This window comes from Lissotriton helveticus, chromosome 3_1 (genome assembly GCF_964261635.1).
Source record: "Lissotriton helveticus chromosome 3_1, aLisHel1.1, whole genome shotgun sequence".
Taxonomy (NCBI): Eukaryota; Metazoa; Chordata; class Amphibia; order Caudata; family Salamandridae; genus Lissotriton; species Lissotriton helveticus.
The window spans coordinates 833,206,898-833,231,503 of record NC_136061.1 but is presented as its reverse complement, the minus strand read 5'-3'; positions in this window follow the sequence as shown (position 1 = coordinate 833,231,503).

Below are 24,606 nucleotides of genomic sequence, written 5' to 3'. Positions count from 1 at the left end.
GAAGTGTGGCAACTTGGAACACATCACTGTGACCCAAGACCACCCAACTTTCTCCCTACAACCCACCGAAGTCTCAGTGAGCCGCCTGAAGCTGGTAGCCGTGCGAGCAAGAAAACAGAGGCCACTTACAGGAGCGTACGGTTCTCTTACCTCTGCCATGTTGTACATGGTTTGGACCAATGGCTACGGTGAGGGACTTCCAGCTTCAATGTGTCTGCAAGCAGTCTTCTTTTTATTAGGGGACACGCTCTAATGTAACACAGAATTCGTTACTACCACCGGAAGAAAGTTAGACTGCAAGCATTGGCTTTGCTAAAAATGAGAAACAACCTGCGTCCCAAACGCCGACCAACAATTGAAGAAAAAAGACAACAAGGGCCTGTCAGAAACTTCACACCCTCCACTGTGTTTGTTTCTGAGGCACACCCTCCCTGGTGCTTCTCTAAGAAGTATGCATTTCTGGGAATATTTGATGTATTATGAGTAACTCCAGCCGAAAAAGACTCTTCATTTTTAAACTTTCACAATACAAAAATCTTCAGCACAATTACCTTTTCTACTTTGCAAAGACGTGCACAGCGCCCCTGGCTGGTTTTAACAGCACACCGGGTTGCCGCGGTGCACAGTTTGGGAACCACTGAATTACGACCAAATGCTTAAGGCCTTTGCTTAAGCTAACTTAACAAAACCGTCAGTGTGCACAGTAAATACATGATTATATATGCACCTACGATTACAGAATAAATACAAAGCACTAATACATTAATACATTAGTGCATGAGAATGAAATTTCAGTAAAAACAGTATAACTCGAAATGCACAAATATAAATGTGAACAAGAATTAGAATTTCTAAAATTATGATGAAAACACTAGAGCACACATTTATGTGAATCCCTAAATTCTACAGTGAATGCCCTCCAGCAGTATGTTTTGGCATTTCACTTTACGTTAAGTTTGAACTCACAGTAGATATATGGTGCTAATACATGTGTGTATCGCTCTTTGGTGACATATTGGGGTGGAGTTTAAATGGTGAGTCTCCACACCATTCTGCTTTGAATATAGGCGGTTCAAAGAGAATGGATTGTGATTCACGTAACCTTCGATGACCACCATAGATTTTCTGCTTCCACTCTAAATAGGAGAAGGTAAATGTGTGAAGGAATTTGTAAGTCACACAAGGAATTTCTAAATTGTGTTCTTTCTTCAATGGGAAGCCATTGCGTCGATATCAAGATGGGGAAATGGGGTTATATGTCTGTCATCAACAAGACAAAGAGAGCAGCAGTATGTAGTAGTACTCTAAGCGAGCCCAGATGAACATTAGAAAGGCCAGCCAGGAGACAATTCTTCCAAGACCAAGATATATAATTAGCTCCTTCTGCAAGGAGGAGAAATGGCTTGATGCCTAAAACTTCCTGAGAGGCACTTCTGCCTCCTGTCCCCTCCTCCGATTGACCTTATCCTCCTAAAAAAAAGAACTTGCACAGACTACTACCAATGTCTTGGGATATTTTCATACACCTTAATGGAAATCGGTTGCATGAACCCTCCACAGACGAGCATAACTGGGGAATTTCAGTGGTTTTTAGGTTTTGTAGTATTGCTTAGACTGAGGATTTCTGCAATGTTTATGTACAAATGCTAATTTGTTATGAACAAAGATCATCATAACGTATCTTTAACCACGCTTTCAGCAATGTTTAATGATATACTGCACCCAGGTTGTGCAAACCTAAACCAGCTGCTCATGGACTTTGATTGTGTGCAGCATGTACCAGGCACTAGGCCTAGCAGGTTACAATGACTATGTTTATCCATCTTACCACAAAAACAGCTATGCACGACCTATGGGAATGTGAAAAACCTCCAAGGCAGGCCGACACCTGCTCGAAAGTATTTTAAATTCTAAGACTCCGGTCCCCGGAACCAGCTGTGCGTCCCTTTGACCACGAGGAGCAACCTCTGGCTGCAGGACCCAGCCTACAACCAGGGCTGTGGCAGTCTCATTCCACCAAAACCAGAAGCACGTGTCCGGGTATGTTGTAAAGAGCATTCTCATTCAAACCAGCAGTGCACTGCTTTCAGGGATGTGCAGGAGACTATGGGTGCAGGAGCTGGCCTGAATTCATACAGCCTTACAGCGTTGGATACTTATCCCCAAAAAAATAGGGGCATATTTACAACAAAGTGGCAAAGCGTGTCGTTAAGCTAGGAAGGCTAACACACTCCGTCACTTTAGAAACACGGGGTTGCACCATATTCACAAGAATATGGTGCAGCCCTGCGATTCCCCCTGGCTGGCGCTAAATTTAGCTGCCTAGCTCCAGCACAGGCACCTTTGCACCATAGTGCAAGGGTGTCTACAGTGAGGGGAATTCTAAAGTGTGTTTTGTAACTTTTATGTGTGCTGCTTAATGCATCACACATAGAAGTCACAAAACATCATTTTGTTTATGATTATTTATGTGTAGGAAGGGAGACCTTCCTGCACATAAACAATCATTGGTGCTTTGCTGTTTCCAAGTGTGATGCACAAAGCAGCACACATGGAAACAGCAAAAACTGGGAGAAATAAAGCATTTCTCCTTGTTTCGCGTGTTTAAGACCAGGTTTTCCCCGGTCTTAATTTTGGTGCTGCCTTCTATTTACACCACCCTTGTAAATAGGGGGCAGCATCAAAATCAATGGATGTTGCAGTGGAACGCCTACAGCAACACTCATTGTCCTTCCCTTTCACGCTAAGTTTCAGCGTGAAATTTATTTGTTTATTTTAATATAGCGGTGGCTAGACCCGAAGGTATCAGAGCGCTTTAGATGAGGTTCCACAAAATTACAAGATTACATCAGTTCAAATTTACATCAGTTGCTAAACAAACAATTACAAGAGCATAGAAGACGAGATAAGTGAAGTGTAGAGGGGAAGGGGGTAAGGGTAAAGAGGTAGGAGAGAGATACGGCAGAAAGACGGAGGAAAGTCTGCCCAAAGTCCAAATGGGTAGGTGACGGTCGAGGGCGAAGTCCCAAAACCCATCTCCTCTATAGCTATCAGGTAGCTCCACCGGGCATTGGCCAAATAGCTAGGTCTCAATGGGAAAACATTTAAAGAACATGGAGGGCAAAATAAATGGAGCGTAGAGGGGAGGGGGCAGGGAAGTTGAGAAAGGGAGGGTAGGGGAGAAGACAACAAGGAGAGACAAAATGAAGTCGGTCTAAAGGCAGAGGAGGGAGTCCACGGCCCATCTCCCCTATAGCCAAACCAGGTAGCTCCATCGGGCATCAGACAAAATAGCTAGGTCTCAAATGACGAGGGAAAATTCACATACAAGCAGGGTGGGGACTAAGGGCCAGGACAGAAGAGGGCAGAGGTCAGTAGAGAGGAGTAGAGCGGGGAGACGGGAGATACAGCGGAAAGACGAAGGAAAGTCTGTCCAAAGTCCGACTGGGTAGGTGACGGCCTAGGGGGAAGTCCACAGCCCATCTCCTCTATAGCTATCCAGGTAGCTCCACCGGGAATCGGCCAAACTGCTAGGTCTCAGCCGTCGGCGGCAAGTTCGCAGACTCTATGTCATGATGGGTGAGCCGGATAGGGGATATGCTTGAGGACTGGTCGATGACCAATAGTAGTAGCACAACGTGGTATAGGACCACTATGGGTCTGAGGGGGTCGCTGGTGTCTTGAGGAGGCGCGGGTATTTGGTAGGTTTTCCAGGGGGTGTTTCTGGTCACGTTGCGTTCTGTGAGAACCTTGGTTTCCCCATTATGCTGCGTGGAGCTGGTGTCACCTGATGGTCCAGTGTAGTGCACTGTCTGTTGTCAGTGTGGTTCCCCAGCTCAGAAAATCGTGTGTGGCCTCCCCCTCAGTAGTCACTTCCGGTCAAGCGTAGTCCACACCCCACTTCCCCGTGGGTACTCAATGCGCGGGTGATGGATTGCGACTCAGGAACTCAGTCACTCCAAAGATATCAGTGGGGAGGGAGGTTACATCAAGCTGGGTGCAGACCGGCGCTATTTCAAATAGGTGCCACAGCAGTGCGGGTGTTCAGTGCGTGCGGTCGCACGTCATCCAGAGTTTTTTTACAATATTGTGCCACACTCTCAGTTTGTATGGTGTCCCTAGTGTGTCGTGGGGTATGGAAGTTATTGCCAATTCGCGTTGGCATACTCACTGCACTGCAGGGGTTCAACAGCTCTCAGTGTGGCTGTGATGGACAGCGTTATAATGAAGAATAGAAGGGGAGAGGGGGCGTAATGCTGCTGTGTAAATAAGATGAAGCTCCTATCACCACCACAACATCACTAAAAGGGGCTTCCCCCATAGTTTGTATGTTCTCACTGAAATGAATGGCGTTAATATTTGTGTGCAGTTTTGAATGACTCTCAATTACACATCTCTTTGATCACATCTAAAAGTCAATCAATGATGTTATACTCTCCACTAGCAGAATATGCTGCTTAGTAATACCAATTTAATGTTGTGGTTAAAGATAATTGGGCACCATTTAAGCACGTCAGCATTTAGGAGGTGTGGTTACTCTTATCTGTGGTCGGTATCAGATCCTTTTAAATTATTTCCTTCTGTCATAAAGCTTATTGATGAAAACATGTTCAGGGTTTTCTTGACCTTTATTCTTTGGGCAATATTCATTTTGTGATGTCAGTTGTTTAGCATTTAGCTTCTCCAGTATTTCCTAGTCTTATGTGGCTGTAGATTCCACATGTCACGTTGTTCGTATAATCGGAGCTGTTGCTTAACGTGGACATGCATTGCAAAGAGAGAACCGTTTGTAGCGACTTCTTGGTTGTGGTTTGCTGGAATTTGCAGTTCAATTGACTTTGGAATTTAATAAAGAAATTGCTCCTGTCTCGATACAAAATACACCCCACATTTAACCATTACCTCAAGTACTGCACATGCCCTGCATGCGATAAACGTGAAATTGCTTGAGAAATGCTTTAAGTTTATAATACCCTTGATCAAATCAATATCTCATCACGTTTTATTGAAAATGGCTCATTCCTCTTCATAGCTTACTTAACCTTTTCCTTAGTCAGCTCTTTTGCACAATAACTGTTCATCTGCTGAGCCAACCCTATTGTTAAAGTGAGCATGATAGCGAATTTCTTCATGTTTTAGAAAGCTATGTTATATTTGATGTTAACTGGAGCCTGAGATAAGGCAATACACGCAGTGCATTCATTACAGCCTTTAAAGCCTTACTAAAAAGTGGCTTATTATCTTGGATGGATTGCCTACTCTGAGATGCATGTAGCTAATACTTGCAAAGATGGCTAGTTCCAGAAAGACTAGGGTGACATTTCTATTACGCTGCCGTAATTTGGCATACAATTTCATACTAGGCTTGTTATTCAAACTCTCAAATTTACGCTAATATGCCATGTCACTTAATTACGTGCCATTTGTAGCTAAAATTGAGCAGGTACGCCGTGGAAAAATGAGAAGGACCAGGAAAGGAGCAGCTGTTGTTGCAGTGGTTGTGTTTTGACACTTTATTAGAGTGAATTGCCTGCTTGCCTCTGATTTTAACACTAAAATATAGCACCAAATGCCAGTTTTACATTTTGTATAATTATACATAATTTTGTGTAATTTGTTTTCATTTTCACATAATTATGCAAAGCGAATTACCTGAATATCCCACACCCCTAGTATACTACATCATAAGTAATGTCATTACTGATTTCAGACATTCATTGTCATTTTGACAGAATCTTTCACGATTCCTATTTTAAAGTAGATGGAATTTCTGAACCCAGGAAAAGCACAGTCTGTTTTGGTGGCCACTCTCGATAAACTATTGGCCACTAGGGACCAGGTTAATCCAACAAGCCTGCAGGTATTGGACCTTCTGCACTGTTTGATCAGCCATTTAGCAGCAGTCAATCTGAATGGGCCTGCCCTTAACTTGTTCAGGTCATTGCTAAATGTCCAGATCTAAACACTAGCACACCTACCCTTCTGATCAGCAGAACAGCTGGTTTGCTCTGATGAACCACAGGGGTCAGTAACCATCCCCTGTATTATTTGACATCTATGTTCAGCCATTGGAGAAGATGACTTGTTAATTTAGATTTCAGACTCTCTCTTATGCCAATTAGGCCAACTCCTTCTGAAGTTTATCAGCCAGACCTCAAAGACAGCAAAAGGCATTCAGTAGAATTCCTCACTTTCATCTTTTCTGGCACTTTATTCCTTTTTTTCACTTAAATTCACGCACTGCTTATCAGTTGTCACCACACGCCCATATACTTTCCAATTCACTGGGACACACACATTGTTCAAATCAAAGAAAATTCTCTTTTGAAATGGTTGTAACATCTACCCTTCTTGGTGTGAAGGATCCCAGATGATGACAAGAGCGGTTTCGGTCAAGAACTGATGGGTACTTTTTCACACATAGAAAGTACCGTTTTGACACATTTTTTTCACGTATATTTTCTAAATATGTGTTTATATCCAACATTCTCTTTATGTCATGCACATAGTTAATCGACAGTTTGTCTCTTCGTGACCCACAGCTACTCTGTGTCTTGCTAAATATGATTCTGCCCTGCCTGGACTGCAGAAATGCTGTACATTTTAGGGAAGCTGCAGAAAATGCAACAGGGAATCAGTCATACAGATTGTTGTTTCGTAAGTATGACTACATGTTCAGGACACATTGCCCACTTCATTGGCTGCCAATAAAGGAGCATGCGGGGAGTATAGTGTGTTGCTTCACCTTCACGCAAGGGGCATTTTATAGAACTGCCCAGCCTTCATCTCTGGGCTGGTAACCAACTATGCTCGCAAAAACTTGGGATGTTGCCATAGCCTCTCCACTTCAAAAGAGATAAGTATGGAGATATTGTGATAGTGATTCTTAGTCACTGTGATACACCTGCCTGGGTATGTTACCAGAAGATAATCTGACCGAAATATTGCATCTTAAATAAAATAAATTCACTCATATGGATGATAGGTTGAGTGGAACTGATAGGATTTGAACGTGTGACCATGAGTGAAGGCTCAGCATAGCATTCACTCCTGTAGAGTAAAAGGAAATCATGACAACTGTTAGTCATGTATTAATATTTCATAGTATCCAGTTTGTAATCACAATACCCTAAAAGTTAACCACATTGCTTTTATTTGCTACAATAAAGATGTTTAGCTAAAGAATTACACAGACAGTGTTAACCCCTTCCACGCGAGGCTAATTCCCCCGTGGTGCGGGGGGAGGGGCCACACATGGCGTCACGGTGCTTGTGATGAGCCCAGCTCGTCATGCTGCACAGTGGTGCTGTGCTCATGACGAGCTGAGCTCATCACGACTCCGCCCACTCCCGTAGAATGCCTGCACAGGCAGGGAATTAGCCCCGCGTGGGCCGTCCGGGGCCGTTATGACGAGCTGAGCTCGTCATGAGCACTGCTCCACTGTGCCTCATGACGAGCTGAGCTCGTCATAAGCACGCAAGGGGTAAATCATGCAAATGAAAAGGTATAACTGTGGCAAAGTGGATTATCAGTTGAAGTGGAAGGTAGTGCACCATAAGAAATAAGGTCACTATTCTTTTTAGGTTCTGTAAAAGTTCCAGAAATATAATCCTGAGCTCAACACCTGGTAGATATGGCACACAGAAGACATTTCTCAAGAAAATATGTAAATTATTGAGGAGTAACACAACAGTTAAAACATTGAAAACACAACAAAAATCTCACTTTACTTTGCTAAGGCAGAGACGAATTTAATGAAGAAAATGACACCAAATTAACAGAAATCCAGAAAAGGGAACCAGATATATGATTGTTTAATGTTTTCAAAGACAATAGCAGCAAAGTGCATTAAAAGTCAACCATGATGGGGGCGTGGCCATGGAGGCGACCAAGGTGGCCGCTTCTGACCGAAGCTCCGCCATCCGGGTGGCCGATCTTCTCCATCCTGCCGGATTTAGCTTGACCTGACTCCGGCCAGCATATCCATCCTGCAGCGGCGACATTTCGTCACCATCCAGCATCTGTTTGGGGTCTAGGAGTGCCCCAGGAGGACTACACGGCGGAGGAGACGGAGCGCCACCCCATCGGCGTCCTCTCTAACTGCGCCTGGTCTTCCGGTGAGTCCTGCACCGAAGACGCGTCGCTGATTGCCCTTGACTCGCCTGCGGCGTTGGGGGCCTGGTTGTGCTTCCTTCGGTCTTGCGGGGGGGCCGTCTGGTGGTTTGAGGGCTCCGGGGTGCGCGAAGGCCTTCGGGCCCGGTGCGTGGGCCGGAGCCGGGGACTCGAGTGGCTGCCATCCCCGGCTTTGACTGGGGGGCTGTGTTGCCTGGTCCCGGTGCCGCGGGGGGGATCGGGGGTGGTGGGGGGCGTCTCTGTGGCCACGGGGGGGCTGGGTGGCCCCGCCTTCCATCGGGACTTCTCCCTGTACCTGCCTGCTATACGGAAGCACTACATACAGCGACTCTGAGCGCTTTTCCACTACCTGCGCAACAGTTTTGGGCCGCCATTTTCCGAGGGGAAGGCCTACTATTGCCTGATGCACTTTGGTCTCTGGAAGCGGACCCTGATTTGACTGCTGAACGCGAAGTGGCAGGGATCGCTGTCCGAGTGCGCGCCCCCCCCCCCCTGTGCCGGCCTGAGGATTGCTTTGGGGTGCCCGGCCTCGGTGGGGCCTCTTTAGGAGACTACGTGCCTGTCGCTGTCCCTCCTTCCGGCCTCATACGAATCGTCAGATTCCCTACACTGCCCCTGGAGCTCTGCGACGAGGACCCGACTGACCACCATGGGTAAGAGAGATCCCAACCAAAGGAAACTCAGCTTCGACAAGTCCTCCTTACTTACCACGGACTCCGCGACGGGGTCCTCGTCAGACCCGATGCCTCCTCCCCCACAGGACGCCACCGCCACGCTGGTCACCACCATGATGTCCGAAATGAGGGCCGGCTTCAAATCGCTGGAAAACAGATTTGACACTTTGGAGCAGAGATTAGCAGACATGGGCTCCAAAGTACAAGCACATGATCGCCGGCTGGACGTTGTCGAGGCCCGGGTGTCGGATCTTGAAGAGATGGGCGCGAAAGATCGGAAAAGGCGTGAACGTGTTGAAAAAATCCTGAAAGAAGTGGCCATTAAAAACGAAGATTTGGAGGCACGCGGACGACGCAATAACGTCCGAATTTTGGGTGTGGCGGAATCTACCCAGACGGGCAGGATGGATGTCTTTATTGAGAAACTGTTAATTGAACTATTTGGCAGGGATCACTTCACTCCTGGTTTTGTGGTGGAGAGGGCCCACCGATCTCTGGGACCCCGGCCGAAGCCTGGTCTACCACCACGCCCCATCATAGCCAGGATCGGATGTATGACGTTATAACGCATACTTTTACAACGCATACCTTTACAACGAAATTTTTACAACGCAAATACTATTACAACGCATGTATTTACAACGCATGTTTTTACAACGCAGGTACCTTTACAACGCATACCATTACAACGTAAGTATTGGTAAGTATATATTAATTTTTTAATTGTAAATTAATTGAAATTAATATAATTTAATGTAATGTAATGTAATTTAATTTAATTTAATTTACTTAATTTAATTTAAATTTAATTTTACTTTATTTTTACCCTGTACCCCTGTACCCCAAAAACCCAAAACTGACCCTGAACCCTAAAAATACCCCTTTATCCAAAAACCCAAAACTGACCCTGAACCCTAAAAATACCCCTTTACCCAAAAACCCAAAACTTACCCTGAACCCTAAAAATACCCCTTTACCCAAAAAACCAAAACTGACCCTGAACCCTAAAAATACCCCTTTACCCAAAAACCCAAAACTGACCCTGAACCCTAAAAATACCCCTTTACCCAAAAACCCAAAACTGACCCTGAACCCTAAAAATACCCCTTTACCCAAAAACCCAAAACTAACCCTGAACCCTAAAACTACCCCTTTACCCAAAAACCCAAAACTGACCCTGAACCCTAAAAATACCCCTTTACCCAAAAACACAAAACTGACCCTGAATCCTAAAAATACCCCTTTACCCAAAAACCTAAAACTGACCCTGAACCCTAAAAATACCCCTTTACCCAAAAACCCAAAACTGACCCTGAACCCTAAAAATACCCCTTTACCCAAAAACCCAAAACTGACCCTGAACCCTAAAAATACCCCTTTACCCAATAACCTAAAACTGACCCTGAACCCTAAAAATACCCCTTTACCCAAAAACTCAAAACTGACCCTGAACCCTAAAAATACCCCTTTACCCAAAAACCCAAAACTGGCCCTGAACCCTAAATATACCCCTTAAAAAAAACCAAACATATAACATTTTAATTATAATTAATACTTACCAATACTTACGTTGTAATGGTATGCGTTGTAAAGGTACCTACGTTGTAAAAACATGCGTTGTAAATACATGCGTTGTAATAGTTTTTGCGTTGTAAAAGTTTCGTTGTAATGGTAGTGCGTTGTAAAAGTTGCGTTATAAAGGTAACATACCCTCCTGGTTTTGTGGTGGAGAGGGCCCACCGATCTCTGGGACCCCGGCCGAAGCCTGGTCTACCACCACGCCCCATCATAGCCAGGATCATGAACTTCAGGAACCGCGACGCGGCACTCAGAGCGGCCCGAGAGAAGGGAGAGATACGATGGCAGGGTGACTCCCTGTCCTTCTATCCGGACTTCACTCTTATGGTCCAGGAAGCCCGCCGGAAATACACTGGGGTGAAGGCCACGCTCCGCAATCTCGGCCTTAAATACGGGATTCTTTACCCCGCACGCCTTAGAGTGGAAGTCGCCGGTAGACCGCGCATCTTTGATAACCCTGCGGAGGTCCAAGAATTTTGTCGTACATATAAATCTAGGGACACGCAAGCAGCGGACTCCTCCAGAACGCCTTCTCCAGCCCAGGAAGACTCGGAGCACAGTGTGGATCTGGTTTCAGGCTCCGGCCATTGTTAGAATCTAGATTACGGCATCAACAATATCGGCGCCACCTTGTCCCTTTTCCAACTTATGTGTGCGCGTAAGCAGCAGCCATTTTGTGTGCCATGGCCTCTCTGCCCACTGCCGATAGCCAGCGCGTCTCTCTCCCTCTCTGACCCCGCAAGCATCCCCCCGCGCGCTGACAGCCCAGGTTCTCACATGCTTGGGCCATAAACCACCCCTTCAGCACGGCCCTGCCTCGGAGCCACATCCCGTACCCGACTAACACCTCCCTCCGTCCTTTGATGATCACACATCCTTTGATGAACCCCCTTCCTCTGTGCCCAATTGTCCGGCCCGATCCCAGGCCATCACCTAGCCCTGCGGATGCAGTTTATTGCCCCTTACAGTAGGAAGCTGTCCCTCTTCAAAGAATCTATGACTGATCAAAGCCCCCGCCCAATGAGATCCGATCAGCCGCCCACATTCCGGGAACCGGCGGAATGCCCTGGTGTGCGATAGTCATCACCTACTGTGACCAGGGTGGGGACTTCTACTGTCAATATGTTTAGGAACAGGCCCAAAGTGAGGATTCCGAGGATGTCTTTCCATACATCAAAGTATTGACAAAAATGTGTTTCATGTAATAAAGCAATAAACCCGTGTATAAGAGGCCAGGCCTCAAGGATGCGTTTAGAGCACCTCGAGAAGATACCCTGTTGTCTGATTTGACGTGTTCTGCTCCGTCGGAATAAACTCCTGTTTCCTGCCTTCCAGTCTCCAGCGCCTGCCTCTTTATTAGGTAACCGTGAGTTGGGTGAGAGGCGGCTAACGCCGGGCAAACCTTGAAAAGGGGTAATCGACCTGATCTGCCTGACCCTTTTTCTACAATTGGCGTCCCAAACGTGGGGCCCATCAGCGACACGTGGATCCAGTGGGAGAGGTCCCGACGACAGTGTGAACGACTGCAACGATCGGGAAGAGCTCCTGCCCGATAGACCCTCGTCTGGCAGCCGATCATCCGAACTTCACCGGTTCTGAGCAGACCTCTCTCGAGTGATCTACGGTCCTGACTGGGAACCATCAGGAGTGCCACAACAATTACGGAGAATAGAGGACGATCGGGCGCTGGAAACGGAAGACGAGAAACCGTCCATGCGGTCCGGGTAAGGTCGTGTAACACGACAAATTGCGAATTGATTGTTTGATTGTTTTGAAAATACTAGTATTACTCATTTGATTGTTTCTGAGAAATTCGCTATTTGCAAACAAGCACAGAGGCGCCATACTCTGTTTAGTCTTTGCAGATAGTGAAGGGTAGGTAACGCAGGCTTTTGCCCCCGTTGTAATCCATCGTGCCTACTTCCCTCTCCATTTGATTGATTGTTGTCCAAGCATTTACTGCTTTGGAATTGGTTTTCTTTGGATCATTCTCTATTTACAAAGAAGCACAGAGTCGCAATACTCTGTTTAGTCCTTGTGAATAGTGAAGGATAGGCAACGCAGGCTTTTGCCCCTGGTGTAATCCGTCGTGCCTATTTTTATCCCTCATTTGATTGATTGTTTGTCCGAACATTGATCGTTCGGAATTGGTTCTCTTTGGGTTATTCTCTATTTACAAAAAAGCACAGAGTCGCAATACCCTGTTTAGTCCTTGTGAATAGTGAAGGATAGGTAGTGCAGACTTTTGTCCCCTTTGTAACCCGTCATGCCTATTTTTGCCCCGTTTATTGGTAGTTGGTTCAGCCCGGACCGCATATTAGAAGTGAACCATCCGGCTCCACTGGAGGGCACCCCTAATAAGGACATGTTTACTAAATATGGACTAGTCGCCGTGGCTTATAGTAAGCTGTGGCATAAATACAAGAGAAAGGATCGGGAAAGTCAGTGGCCACTGATAGGATCCTTTGATAACGATAAAATAAACGCGCTGGAAACAGCCCTTTGTAGCAATAAGACAACACCCACTATGCTCGATAGCTTCGGCATGTGGCGCATAGAAACAGAACAGCGGAAAAAGAGAAATGAGGTCAGGTTAGAAAAGGAATTGCGCAAAGCAGCGCACCTGGCCGCTAACAAATTGAAAGAGGAAATAAAAGAAAGAGAGGAAACCAAGCTAAAACAAGATTCAGAATCATCAGGCCAGTGTCCCGTCAGGACACCCTCTACACTTTACCCCGAGCTACCTTCGAAACAGCGAACGAACAATGATTTACTATTAGGTCCCCCGATCATCTACATGCCCCCCCATACGCCCCCTCCCAACCCTTAGCACAGCACCCGCAACCCCCACCGACAAGCGAGAGTAGTGCCGGAGCCTCGGTCCTCATGGCCTCTGCGCCAACCGAACCCCTCGTACCCAGCGTAGCACGAGCAGCGACTTCAGATGATCCCGACGCTGGGAGGAAAGACCCTGCTAGGTCGAATAGATTAAGTAAGGATGAACGAGCTGGGATCGATAAGATCGTAAAGACACTGGTGGTGCGAAAGGAAAGTGAGGATTATATAACGGATATGCACAATACATATGCCAATAGCCACAAACGACACTTTGTCGTACGCCTTCGTTACCATACCCTTAATGCCTATGAAGACCGATACCAAGGAAAAGGCCCTGAAAACCTAACGACTCTGTATAGGAAAGTTGATGTCGGAGATGGGAACGAGTGTGATGTGGCGAACCTCTTCACGCGTACGCTTGAAGTTTTCCGCCACCTCACGGAACAGAAACCAGAGACTAGCACCACAACTCCTGCAGCAACTGAAGCCGGAGTAGAAAAAATTGTCACGATGATGCCCATAAAGGAGGCCGCTCCCTATTGGGTCCCCCACGAGGACAGGGAACACACAACGATATTAACCACCAAGATGCGAGAGGGAGGGTAGTTTATAACTGGGTTTACCAACCATGGGATCGGCAAGACATCCTGACCTTCCGAAAGTCCTTGCCTGATCTGCGAAAGAACCCCACGGCCTTCTATACAGAATTAACCACCGCTTTGGGTTCAACGATTATGACCCTAGCGGATATCGATTTGTTTTTCGGGCTATGTCTGCCAGCTGATGTGTGGAAGCAAATCCGGAAAGTCGACCACCTTGAGCTGTTCGGACATACCTGGATACAACTTGGTGATGTTGACAAACAGCGGGAACCGGGACAGAAACCTTTGAAAGCCATTCTAGACCTACCAGATAAGATTGTGCAGAAATTAAAAACCCTAGTTCCAGAAAGGAAGGTGGACTGGTCGATAGTAACGGCCTGTCGCCAGAAACCCAAGGAAGACGTATCAGAATACTTCTCCCGGTTTGAAACGGTGTTCTCCGATTTCAGCGGCCAGGACATGACCACTGCGACCGGACATCACTTGTTTGTCCAGAACTATGTGAAAGGCCTGACACCAGAAGTCTCGCAGAAACTACAGACTAGCGAGAGTAGTTGGGCGGCCTCCAAGCCCGCAGCTATCCTTCAGATGGCTCAATACTATGAGCGACAAAAGAACGAGAACGATCAAGCGACTGAGAAGAAGAAAAAGGACTTGAAAGAGAGGGTGATGATTGCTCAGTTGCAAGGGGTGACTATAGGAAGAGAACAGTATAGAGGAAACTACCAGTCGAATGCTCCTAGAAATCCACCCCCTAGAGACCGCACACCCGCACCCGGCACTCCACGAACAGCCCTCGGTGAGGACCAGTGTGCGTTTTGCAAAAGATATGGCCACTGGAAGTCTCAATGTCCAGTTCTGCAAGAAGCACTCAGAAATAAAGACACGAGGGACGTAGCGGGCGGGCCGAGAAATAGAGGACAGGGACGAGGGCACACAAACGACACCAACAATGACAGACCTAGCAGACCGAACACGTTTGACCGTCCCCGACAGAATCAGTGCCAACAGTCTGACTGCGACAATGCCCACGACTTTGCATAGGACTGCCAAGGGCAAGGAAGGGATCCAGTCGAGCTCTATGTTGACCAGCAAGGCCCTTATGTCACCGCTAAGGTCCTAGGTACGAAGTCTCCATTTCTGGTAGATACTGGCGCAACACGTAGTGCGTTGTCTATACGATTGATTCCCAGGGCACCCTTGTCTGGCTCACATGTGACATCAATAGGTTTTGATGGAACGCCCTCCACTAATCCCTTGTCCACACCGATCTCTTTAACTTGGACAATAACACCACTGACACGACGTTTTTGCTCTCCTCCAACACCCCCGACGCCATTATGGGACTTGACTTATTGAAACATTTTCGAGCTACTATTAGGTGTTCACAAGACGGAGTTCGAGTCATTCTGTACGACAACCCAACACTGCTCAGATCTTGTCGCACACAACGCATGTTTTTCATCACTGACGCTGACTTGTCCTTACTCGACACCCTACCTCTGTACCTCTGGGCAAAGACTGACTCGGACGTAGGACGCATGATGATAGACCCTGTACACATAACGGTTCGACGGGACGCAGTACTCCCCAGACTCCCACAGTATCGGATATCGCCCGAAGGCGAGAAGGCATTGGTAAAAATCATCCAGTCTCTGGTAGATGCACGAGTGGTAGAAGAAGTAGTTAGCAATGTTTGCAACAGCCCTATCCTACCCATTGTGAAGAAGCAGGGTGAGGGAGATGAAAAAGCGTACCGCTTCATCATCGACCTACGGGAAGTCAACAAAGTGGTTGTACCCCAGTACCCTGTAGTCTCAGACATCACCACCATTCTGACCCTGATTCCTTCCACTGCCACCACCTTCACGGTAATCGATCTCAAGAACGCATTCTTCTCCATCCCCATTCACTCAGACAGTCGCTACCTTTTAGGCTTCACTTTAAAATCCCGCTCATATAGATTTTGCAGAGCACCCCAGGGCTACACTGAAAGTCCAAGCATCTACAGCCAGGCCCTCAAGAGACAGCTGGATGCAGTCCAGTTGCCGGATGGAGTGGTGTTGATACAGTACGTCGATGATATCCTTTTGGCGGCCGACACCACTCCACTTGCAGTCACAGCCACCATCCAACTCCTGCACTTCCTCGCGGAAAACGGCCACAAGGTCTCCAAGAAGAAGTTGCAATTCTGCCAACCTCAAGTCACTTACCTAGGCCACCTCTTGTCCAAAGACGGGAGAAAACTCACACCCAACCGAATTCAGGCTATTCTGGAGACCCCTATCCCTAAAACCCCGAAGCAAGTCCGCTCTTTGGTAGGCCTCACCTCCTTCTGTCGACAATGGTTGCCAAATTTCAGCCTCATCGTGAAGCCACTACTTTCCCTACTGGCTAAAGATGCCCCCTTCCCGCTCCCTTGGACCCCTGAATGTCAATCCTCCTTCAAGGAACTACGAGACGTCCTTTGTTCAGCACCCGTCCTAGGAACCCCTGATTATACAAAGCCCTTCTCTCTCTACACTCACGAAAGGGAGGGATGCGCTTTGTCTGTCCTGACTCAGACCATTGGCCCCAAACAACGACCATGTGCCTATTTCTCTGCCACTCTTGACCCCGTAGCAAGAGCTTTGCCTGCCTGCCTTCGAGCAGTAGCCGCTGCTGCTGTCTCTATCCGACAAAGTGAGGGAATCGTACTCTCAAATTCCCTCACGGTACTAGTGCCTCATGCTGTTGACCCCCTTCTAAACCAGACCAAGACACAACACCTGACCAGCGCACGACTGACTGGGTACGAACAGACACTGCTCGCACCTCACATCACGTTGAAACGATGCACCACGCTGAACCCAGCCACCTTGCTACCTCTGCCTGAAAACGATCCCGATGTGCCCCCAATACATGACTGTGTGACCCTCACGGACGAACAGACTAGGAGTAGGGTTGACCTCCGAGACACTGCCTTCCCAAACCCTGACGGAGAGCTATGGGTAGACGGCTCTTGCATTAAACTCCCCGACAGCACCACCTCAGCTGCCTATGCAGTTACCACAGCCCGAACTGTAGTTGAAACCGCCCGCATCACGCAACGATCCGCCCAGGCGGCAGAACTGATTGCCCTCAGCATGTATCCTAGCAAAGGGGACGACAGCAAAATGTACACGGACAGCCAGTATGCCTTCGGGGTGGTTCACCATTTTGGGCTCCTTTGGAGGGAGAGGGGATTCCTGACTTCGCATGGTACACCCATCTTGCACGGAGATGTGGTCTCCGCCCTGATCAAAGCCGTCCTCCTTCCCAAACGACTTGCAGTCATCAAATGCCAGGCACACAAGAAGGTGACAGATATCATTGGACAGGGAAATGCACTAGCCGACATCACTGCTCGAACCACAGCTGAGAATAGGACGACGACACGCATGTACGTGACTAGGTCACAAGCAGAGAAATGGACAGACGCTAGGGACACTATTAGGGACATTCAAACGGCTAGCTCACAACATGAATTGACCGAATGGGCACGAGTGGGACTGAAGGATGATGAAGGCTGCTGGCGGACACAAGACTCGAACAAATGGTTACTACCCGATTCATACTTGATTCCCATTCTGACTATGGCACACTCCCCTGCTCACATAGGACCAGCCCCCATGACCGAACTTGTCTCCAAAGTCTGGCACAATGATAAAATCGCAGACTCCGCCAAACGACTGGTCCAGCAATGTTTGATATGCCTACAACACAACCCTGGGAAAGGAACTGTAGTACCCCGGGGAGGGTTTGGTGTTCCCAATCACCCATTTGAAGTCCTGCAGATGGACTACATCCAGCTAGATAGATGCCAAGGCCTGAAGTATGTACTAGTTGTGGTGTGCGCATTTAGCAAATGGGTGGAAGCCTATCCAACCCGTGACAACACTGCCATGGCTACCGCAAAGATACTATTAAAGGAATTCTTCCCTCGTTACGGCCTCTGTCGTATTTTGTGGAGCAACAATGGCCCCCACTTCGTAGCCGAAGTTATCCAACTCATCTTGAAGGGGTTGGGTGTAAAACAAAAGTTCCACGCAGTCTTCCATCCCCAATCTGCTGGACTGGTTGAACGACATAATGCCACATTGAAACTCAAATTGGCCAAAATAGTGGCTACCACAGGACTGAAATGGCCAGACGCACTCCCACTGGCATTGCTCTCAATGCGTTCTACCCCCACCAAACACCACTTGACACCTTACGAGGTTGTATTTGGCCGACCGATGAATATCTAGTCTGCACCAAAACCGACATCCATTCATGACGTCCCGGACGTCCTAATGTCTGATTACTTATGCCAGTTGACTAAAACCCTGTCTGTTATCCACCAACAGGTGCTGCTTGCCATCCCTGATGCTTCCAGGGGTCCCGGACACACCATCCAACCTGGGGATTTCGTTCTAATCCGGAATTTCCAGCGTGCTAAGAGTCTGGAACCCAGGTGGACGGGCCCCTGGCAAGTCCTCATCACCACCCGAACAGCACTTCGAGTGGAGGGAAAACGCAACTGGGTACATGCGCACCACTACAAGCGGATATCCTCTACTCTGACGACAATCGAAGACGTGGCCGCCCAGGAAGAGCTCCTGAACAAAGACCGACCATCACTGAACTGCTATCCAGACACAGAGACACTCGAACTGGCGAAGATTCCCGATCCCACTGTGCCATCCAGAGAAGGGTATAACCTGCGATGAAAGGAGGGAGCTTTGGCTAAGCAGACCACTGATTAAGTCATAATTCTCAGAACGGTGGCCTAACACTTCTAAGGCTGTCAGGAGAGAAAGCCTGACGAAGTTGTGGTTCTGCCCACTACCGAGCACCTTGAAGATGATGGAAGCGCCCGTTACGAAGATGATGGAAGCAAGCGTGTGGAAAAGTCAGCCCATATCGCACCCGATGCCCAGGCTGCTGGTGCAGGGCGACTCTTCGTTTCCATCTTGAATAATTACCAAATAAAGAGACGGGCGCTGGAGGCAGGAAAACAAGAACAGAGTTTATTACTCCAGAGGAGAGCATGTCATTTGGGACGCTCGCATAGTGTCTTCGGGAGGTGCTCTAACAAGTTTCTCTGAGGCTTCATCTTTTATACACAGGTTTATGACACACACACATCCTCCATTACAATCAGGACATGGTAAAGTACAAAGATATTCCAACACGTGGCTACAGTAGGGGCCCTTATCCTCCATACAATAGGAGGGGGCTGTCATGCAGCTGAGTGTGCTGTTGATTCCGTTGGAATGTGTGCTCCTGATCGAATCTCAGGGGGTGGGGTGGTCATGATCAATAGTGGCTCCTTTCAAGAGAGGCGAGTGCATACAGTAGTGGGCAATAAACTGTATCCTCGGGCTAAGGGATGACCAGCGGTCCGTGCAAACAATTAGGTTCAGAGGAAGAGGTCATCAAAGGAGGGGTATTCATGGAGGGACAGGAGGTATTGGACAGGCGCGGGGTGCGATTCTCAGAGACAGAGTCATACGGGAGGGGAGGGCTCGTGACTTGTGCATGTGATAGCGGGGGCGGTCAGGGTGCATGGGGGAAGCTTGCAGGGTCAGGGAAGGGGCGCTGGTGATCGATCGCAAACTGGGAGACCATGATACCTAAAATGGCTGTGTGTACGTGTGTGCATGGGTCTATGCTAGCGGGATAACACCGTCAGTGTTTTAGCGATATTCGTTCTGCTTACAACAAGGGGTACAGTGAACACAAATGAACGCCGCTTATGTATATATATAATGCCAATTTCAACAGTCGCCGCTTTTAAACATAGCTAGTACATTTGTGTTTACCCCAACTGATGGAGTGTACATATAGTCATGTGGGGCCAATGAAATAACGTTCGTCGAATGCTAGCAAATTGCGTGTAGCCATATGCAGTTGATACAATTGGCGGAATACGGTACATATGAATTTACATTCGCTGCGTTATTCATAGGTCGGCATAACACGTAGTCGAGGGCAATCAAAAAAAACGTTCCGACATATTGTAGACTCAGGTTCTGACTTTCTTTTCAATGACATCAACATATAGTAAAAAGTGCTATATGAGACCTTTGGACTTAAGTGACCAAAAACATTTTGAAAGCAACAAGAATTGAGAGAGAAAGTTCAGGAAGGGGGTCTTAGTGAAAATGTCTTTTTCAACGACGAACCACTACTGGTAGACTCTGTTAGTCCGTTTTTCTTTTCGTTGGCGCTTTTGAGCACCGGCGGTGGAGCTATAAGTCCAGCTCGGAATCATCCTTACGCGTTGCAGGGTGCGATCAGTCCTCTGCTGTTAGATCACAGTCCTGTTTCCTAACTCATTTTCTTAGGGGTTCCTCATGCTGGGCACCTGCGTGTCTTTCTTTTTCCGTGGCAAAATCCCAGTCCATAGTCAAAGTTTATATGAAAGAGTTTGTTGAATAATCGAGGGAAGAGAGGGCGGAGTGGGGCCAGATCTTTGAACATACCAAGGGACCAAGGGAGCAAAAGACGACGAGCAGGCGAGCCCAACAGTCGGACTCAAAAAGGGGACGGGGGACTTCAGGCACGAGTGGGTCAGCGAGTCGAGGGCTTCAAGGCAGCCCTTCATTCCTCCATCTGCTGAGTTTGAACGTTATGCCTCGTCCCGCGTCTCATTGCTCTGCGGCTCCACCTTTGGTTGTGGTCACACGTGTTCCATGATCTGTGGCCAGGCTGTGCGTCACGTCCAGCTCCTCTCCTCCGGTAATTGGATCTTTGAATGGGTAGAAAACAAGTTTTAGAAAAACTGGCAGGAGAAGACATTTATACATCTCAATTCCGTCCCCAATCCTATGTAGGTGGGGAATAAGTTCATCGGTCACAGTCAGAAGTTGTCATTTATGGAGTCTGTAGGAGTGCATTGCTATGGAATTCGTAACTCTGTTCGGTGCTCATTCGTGACGTACGTGGAGAGAAATTGGACCTTTATACACAGTGTATTATATCAATCTCAAAATCGAGTCCTTATGTAGAGACTCGCCCTTCCCTTTAACCCAAGTATCGACACTCTTACATTTCCCTTCGGGGTCGGCTAACCCTTGTAAGTGGGGCGTTATCGTCATGAAGAAGGGGAAGGGGGTGGACGTAAAACATGCTCTTTTTAGGGAGTGAACGTTAATCAAAGTCATCAATTTCGCTTTCGAGGGTAGATGACATGAAGCTGGGGTTAATCGGGGGAAAGGGGACGATTTGGACAGGGAGCCGGGGTCGATCGGGAGAAGTGGGGTATTCTGGACATCCACATTTAAGTGCAGGGGGGTGGGACAATCGGGGCATTGGGGATCGTATTCCTACCGAGCTTGAGAAACAGAAGGCCATTGACGTTATAGTTCCCTTAGAAAAAACCAGATTAGGGGACATCCGTCGTCATACCTGTCCTTTCCTTTATTACCAACTCGGGTTTTATCGTTTTGCAGAAAGGAGAGGTAGTAATATGGCAAGTCACAATTGTTTTGGTTTTGGTCAATTTTGCTGAACACCTTTGCGTTCGAGGAAAATCCAATAATGTTTTTGTGCCGGAGAGGCACAACGTCATTATACACGAAAAGAGGAAACGGGGCTTTTGGAAAGAGAAAGAGAGAGAGAGAGAGAGAGAGAGAGAGAGAGAGAGAGAGAGAGAGAGAGAGAGAGAGAGAGACCGCACCCTAAATGGTCCATTCGGTACACGTATGACATGGGGAGAGGAAGAGAGAGGGTGAGAGAGAGAGAGAGAGACGGGTATAATAATGGACCGTTCAGTGTGCGCACAACACAGAACAACAGGGGTTAAGTAACACGGAAACACAGGCAGAGGGATGACGTAGGATTCATGCATCACGTACACACAAACTCAGACGGGGAGACAATACATGTATTATATACAAAAATCCAAGACAAAACATAAAACAGATATTGGCCAAAATTATCCCTTTCTGCATGCTGCGCGTTTTTAGCATCCTAAGCTCTTTTTACCTTTTTCTTCTCTTTTAACCGTCGGTTGCCCTTACTGGTGGCTTTGATTGTACACACTTACGCCTTGGGCAATTGGTCATGAACTAACCTGGTCGGGCTAATGCTCACGGTGGTTTATTCGAGTCATTTTTAGCAAATGCGTTTCCAGGCTGAGACAACGGTTGGTGTCAGTTGGAGAACAATGGGGCAGCTTGAAGTTACATGTCTAGGAGGGTGCGAAGAAGGATGCAGTAGATTTTAAATGTACCTCACCTCAAAATATTCCTTAACCTTCCCCATTCAATTAATTGTGGGGTGCTTATTCATTAGCGCACGTCATTTTAGTTGTACTATTCGGGGTGCCAAGCGAAGTTATATTTTGTGGTTTTCCCTTCAGGCTGCCCTCTCAGGCGCTAAGTTCAGGGAGAGAAAATAGTCATGGTTTGCTAGTTGCGGTTAGGTACCATAATCAAACCCTTTTTCCCCGTCTCTTCGTCCGTTAGATCACCGTTTTCATACACTGGTCGATATTCCGATGCGACCTGCAGAGAGAGGGAAAAAGAAGGGGCAGGAGCTACATTGATAGACACATTTAGCGTGCATAAACCCAGAAAGGCTTTTACTTCCTGCATACTCGGCCTATCTCCACGGGATGCAGTCCCTGCCAACTGGGCGTTCAAGCCTGGGTGGACCGTTAGTGTGACTCTTTTTATACAGGTAGCACATAAAGTATAGGCTAAACACCAGGATCTTTAGTGGTTGCTTTTTGGCTGTACAAAAAGGAAAAACGCACACAACGAAAACTTGGACCCTTCATTTTTGCAATATTTCTCCGTACTATATTTTTTTAATCCTTTAAACAGTGGTCATTTATTCGAAATTTACCAATTCACACGTGACAACTATGTTTGCTTTTTCCAAAAATCTTTAATAAGAATGTCGGTGCATAAATATGGGCCTACAACCCCGTGGGCCGGCCACGGAGCAGGCTGGAACTGTAGATGCGGGGATACTTTATTAGTAAAACTTTAGTGGAGTCAGTGGTCGTTTATTTCATAATAAAAGTGCGAAAAGCGCAATAAATCATGTCGAGACTTCAGTGTGTTTATAGGAAAGACAGGAGGTAACCCATAGACCACGTTGGGATGGGTGTATCATGTAAACAAAAACAATTCCCAACAGGTATTATTTAAAAGACGGTTTCAATTGAGTATGCCACAGGCATTACTGAGAACAGAAAACAAGGAGTCAAAAGGTTTTGAAGGAGGGGTGGTATTATTCACCAAGGACAAAGGGGCAATAAATATGCATTTACAGTTAAGACAGCACTGTAAAGATTAGATCTTGTGACAACCCAGTGGCACTTGGTGCAAGGTGCTATATACAGTTTTAAGTGAGGTAAAAAGTGCAAGTGCTTTTAAAAACAGCATAAGTGGCGCATAAATGAAAGTATATACATCAATTAAAGCTTCAATTACAAAACAAGTTACAATCACTTGGAAAAACAATTATTTTCTGGTAAGAGCTTTAAGTGCGATATGCGTCATTTGATTCAGGCTGTGTGGTCGACGGCGTTTCGATCCCCTTGGGTCGGGATCGTCATCAGGACGGGGTTGTCGATGAGTACAGTGCTGTGGACAAAGGAGGGGAGTAGTGAGCGGGGCAATCTGTAGGGGCTGGGGGAGGGGGTGAGGGGTGGAGGAACATGCATTCGGACTGAATCGCATCAGGTATATCGTGAGAAGGGGAGGGTGACTGTAGTGGTGGCCAGAAAGGGAGGGAGAGTGCTACTTGGGGGTGGCTAGTGTGGAGGGTTGGCAAGGAGTACAAGGAACCTTTTAGTGGAATGGTGATCCACACATAAGGATTGGGATGTACACTTACAAGAAGCCAAGCAGGGATGCGAGGCTGGCGGCACACGGCGGTTATTAGGGCCAGTTGCTGGAGATAAAAATACTAACATTAGTACAGAAACGCAAGTGTATTAAGTGATCACGAGGGAAGGTCTAGATGTGTCAATACCTGGTAGCGTTTCGTCCTAGGACTGCTCACGTAGTTGGGCAGCGCCTGGGCAAGGGAAGAGAGAGAGCGCGCGGTCAGTCAGCTAATTATAGCTCCGTGATCGAGCAGGCATTGACCCCTGCGCGGGATCTAGGCGTGTAGTCTCTAGGAGAGGCTCTTACCTGAAGGAAGGAAGGGCACAGAAGGCGAGAGCTCATCCGGCGTGGCTGTTCGGCAATGAATGCGGGAGCAGACCGCGTCTTCCCTGTGTCCTGGAATATGTCCAGGCTGCCGCGCGGGGGAGGCGGAGTTAGGACGCATGCCAGGGGCGGGGTTGGGGAGTGTTGGGGAGGTGTCGCAAGGCGATTGGCGAGTGAGAGAACGGGGGGCGGGGATTGGAAAGGCTGGGGAGGGGAAGAAGGGCGAGGGCTTGGGTTCCTATGGAGACCGAAGTAAACAGGAAATGTCAGTATCAGAACGCAGTGAAGGCGGCCGGCCGCGCTAGGGGAAGCACGGGGAGAGATGTCCAACCAATTGGAGGCATGTGTGATAGTCACATACCTGTAGTGACGCTGTGGACAACATCTTGAGCCAAGAGGTACAAGTAAAAGTATTACAATAATTACCAGAATACAATAAGGATAATAATAATGCATTGTAGGATGAGAGCGGATCACAATCGAGCATGTATTTAACATGGAAAAAGGGGGGGTTGAGGTATAAAACCGGGTGGTTAGCTTACAGGAAGGCATTAAGACTTGGGAGGTACATAGGAACAGTTTATAGTCCTGGTCTGGATTAAGGATCAT